This window comes from Henckelia pumila, chromosome 1 (assembly GCF_033568475.1).
Source record: "Henckelia pumila isolate YLH828 chromosome 1, ASM3356847v2, whole genome shotgun sequence".
NCBI lineage: Eukaryota > Viridiplantae > Streptophyta > Magnoliopsida > Lamiales > Gesneriaceae > Henckelia > Henckelia pumila.
Window position 1 is genome coordinate 157,909,696 of NC_133120.1, and position 4,089 is coordinate 157,913,784.

General features: G+C 36.9%; 1 long non-coding RNA gene across 1 annotated transcript; it reads right to left on the reverse strand.

Annotated features, from left to right (window-relative positions):
• Nucleotides 1–229: 229 nt before the first annotated feature.
• On the reverse strand, nucleotides 230–3,816 carry LOC140875997 (uncharacterized). The gene is made up of 3 exons (XR_012148632.1): nucleotides 1,251–3,816; nucleotides 1,002–1,168; nucleotides 230–355 (listed from the first exon to the last, which is right to left on the reverse strand). It is a non-coding gene; the product is annotated as an uncharacterized lncRNA (long non-coding RNA).
• Nucleotides 3,817–4,089: the final 273 nt, after the last annotated feature.

A 4,089-nucleotide genomic window follows, 5' to 3' on the forward strand; every position in this document is an offset into this window, starting at 1 on the left:
GATGGCGTACGTTTCATGCTGAGGTCACACTTTCACATCATGAAAATTGCCCCTATTATGATCCTGTTGTGAATATAAAACGCAAATTGATTTCGAGCTTAAACACAGGCTCCGTCGTATCATTTCAAAAAAATATTCAAAAGTAACAAATTGATTTTCGCATCGTGTAGCAAAACACATACTACCTAAAAATCTAGGAAGCACACATTCATTATCATTTTCTCTGCTTCTTCTCCTTACAGTATCAGTTTCTCCTCATCTTCTTCTTTTCTTCATTCTCGGATGCATTCTTCAACTGCAACATGACAATTCTCCTCATCTTCTTCTTTTCTTCATTCTCGGATGCATTCTTCAACTGCAACATGACAACGATTAATCATATATATTAGTAAAACTCGAATAAATCTTCAAAAACAGACAAAGCTCAACGTTAAGTTCATCTTCCTTAAATTTTAGTTTAGTTAATACTACATTGGTTTTTTCATTTTGGGCTATTGTGATATAAGTTACCATCATATAATTTCAGTATAAACTAAAAATAAAAAAGGCAATATTGTAAGTTAAGCCAAAAAAAATTCAACCTCGGAAGTCATTTATGCTGCAATTTAGAAAAAAAATCTTACCATGATGATAAGAATACGCATAAAGACAACAACAAAATCAGTGAAAAGGGTCAGAGAGTGCTTCACGTAATCAAGATCCCCATACATCATAATTTAGTAAAAAAAATTATTTGAATCTGTCTTTGGAGCTCGCATAAACCATCTTCATTCTCATATTCCTTCAAAAAAATTTTGCAAAATGACCTTCAAACATAATTTCTTACAAAGATTAAAGATCCCGAATATACGAATTAATCATAAAAAACAGAGAATAACATATGCATTAGTTAATGAACTCGGCTGAATTTTGCTCGACAACAGTAACCAATTATCAATTTTGTGATCGAATACCGTCATAAAAAGAACCGTGAAACAAGAGTGAAAGAGTGAAAAACATACCTTAGAAGCAACAGATTTGTATCAGCAGATTTCTGATACTCAACAAAAATCTCTTCACAACTGACACTATGGAGTTCTAAAAAGGAGACACACATTCTGGAAATTATGGATCCAAATCTTCTTCATATGTGCTCTCATCACTGTTGTATTGATTATCTATGGTTGATCTGTTAAAAAATACGTCAAAATTAATGCAATAATTAATGACATTGATTGGTCTAAAAGAAACAAAAATTAATCTAGACATACCCATCACAAAAATTTGGACAATTGCGTTTATCGTGGGACACACCTCAAAGCCCACACCCATGACATCGCCTGACTCTTGAGATTAACTTCTCCTTTGCATATTTCAATCGCTTCCTACATCCTTTTGTTCTCACTTCAAAAGGATCCAAAATATCCAGGGCCCAATCAATAGTTCTCTTCCTATGCCTTCCAGTGCTCAGTTTTCTACTGCTGTTAATTTCTCTAATTTTGTAGTAGAGAGAATCCAATTGCTCCTCCATGAGCTTTGTTCCCTCGTCAGTCAAAGATGTCTCATCAACTATTAATGAAATCTTGAAGGATGACATCGAGTGTCGTGAAATCAAAAGCTTCTCCGGATCATTTTTGATATTTTCTTCACCCATTGCATATGGTGCTCCAACCATTTCATGTTATGTCCATCGGTTGAGTATATATTTATCAGGAAATTAAAAAACTTGCTTGAAACGAAAATAAGCTAACATGTGCCTGCATGGAATGCCCTCAAAATTAAATTTCTTACAACTACATGATATGTAGTTCTTTTTTTTGTCATGCGTGAGCACCTTCGGTTTAGAGGAAGAATATCTTTGATAATGCATCACATTGTAGATCACTTTCTCATCTTCTTCTGAGATTTGTTGCACACAATAGCCATGATTCTCACTGATTTCACTTTGAAACTCAATCCATTTCTTTTTTGTATACACCTTAACCATGTAACGCCCCGTTTTTATCTTAAATAAGTTTATTTGAGTTAATCGGAGATTACAGAGTTCACGAGCCGACTTGATTTTGATCAGGGTCCTTTTTGAAAATTTTGGAAATTTCAGGGACTAAAACGCAATTATTGGATTTTATATATTATCTACACTTAGAATTGAGATTGAAAAGTCTTCTCCTTCTTCCTTCTTGCACGCCATCTCCATTGAAGCCGACCCAATGAGTTTCCAAGCTTTGTGATTTCATTCCAAGCTCGATCCGGCCATTGGAATTTATTTCTGAAGGCAGATTATCGATCACTGCAGCGAGAGCTCCGTTATACCGTAAGTTTTTCTAAGATCAGATACATTCTAGTTTTTGGATGTCGTTATAATCGTTCGAGATTCGAGTATGTTGTTCTTGACAGAGTTCTGATCGTTTATTATCTGTCGGTTTTGAAATAGAGCGACGTTCGGAATTCTTATGATTTTTGAAAACCATTTTCGAAAATGTGGGTTTTGAGATTGGTTGGGATTGCCTTGTTGTTGTTGTATTAGCATTCAATTGAGTTGATATCGGTAATGAACTGCTGTCTGCGTTTCCGGTTTGTTCAGTTTTTAGCCGTTATACCGTCGGTTTGAGTTTTGGGATTTCAAACCGTTTTTGAGTTGTTGAACTTGGCTTGTAAGTTGATCAGGGTTATTGATCTTTGATTTGTATCTGAACAGATTCGTTTGGAGTTTGTCAAGCCCAGGGTTAACAGCATTTGTTCGTTTCAGAGATTTGGACGAAAAACGGTATAGAGAATTACCTTGAGCCTTGTTGTTGTTGTTTAGATTGGTTAGACTTTGATACAATCTTTTGTTGTAACTTCCCAGAAGTTGGAACTAATGCATTGAAAGGTAAAAGCAGTCATCGATAGTGGGATAGCATACTCGAGATAGTTGGTTCTCGAGTTTCCCTTAAAAGCACATACTTGCATCTACACTTGTTCTAGCATGAGGAACTTGTGTCTTGTTGATTTGCTTGAGCTTTTATTATATGGCTATGTTTTATGTTCTGTTATGCATTCATCTTGAGCCAACTTTGATTTCAGCGGGCAGAATAGCTCTTTTTGTTTAGACGTTTGGGAACTATAATTGAGTGGCCTAGGTCGTAGTCGTTTTGCCTAGTGCTAGCATACTCATTATAGTTGCTCAAAGTCTAGAGGAGTGGGATACGTGGCACCACCTCGATTGGAAGAGTCGGTGAGTCGTTACGTGATCTCATCCTCGGGATCCCAATAGCACAGCAGCAATCCCTCGTTTATTAGAATTGATATCCTGGTTTAAATACATGCATTTTATTTCATTGTTATTGATTATGTTGTTGTCTTGAAAGCATGTTTATTGTTGTATTACTTGATATGTTGCTTTTACTGGGATTATCATTCTCATCGGTTATCCGGCTGTTTCTTTGTTTTGTATGTGTACTTGGCAACAGGTGGGTCAGGAACAAGTCAGAAAAGGCATGGTTAGCTTCGAGGGAAAGATGTAGAAGTGAGACTTGGTCTAGAAGTCAATTCCAGCATGTCAATCTAGTTTATATTAGAACATGTTTAGTTATCGAACTTCATCATTATATTGTTGTTGCATGTTCTCGACTTTGGTTTAGTTGTTGAACTCCAGAACTCATGTTTTAATTTGAGGAATCAAGTTTGTAACGCATGTTTATGTTTCGAAGTATTGTATGGCTTGATGTTCTTGATTTTGGCAATTTCTAGCACCGAAGCAGCCAGGGAGGCGCGCCCGCGCATCCTAGCGCACGCCCGCGCGCCTGCCGGGCAGGGCATCATTCGCGCCCGCGCGTGATCTTGGGCGCCGTGCGCGCCCGCGCGGGCCCTTATATATATAAAAAAAATGTCTTGGCCTTTCCTTTCTTATTAGTTAGTTTACTCCTTTATTAGATTTTTAGAACCGAGGTCTCACATTAAGTGGTATCAAAGCGTTAAGATTCTTGGTCGAACTAGAGTGAGCGGGGTAGATCGAGTCTGCGTGTATTGGCTCCTCGCATGTGTTTGAATTATTTAACTGTGTACTTAATTCCATGCGAGCATGCTTTATTATTGAGAATTATTGAATTACATGGTTATGTGATTTAA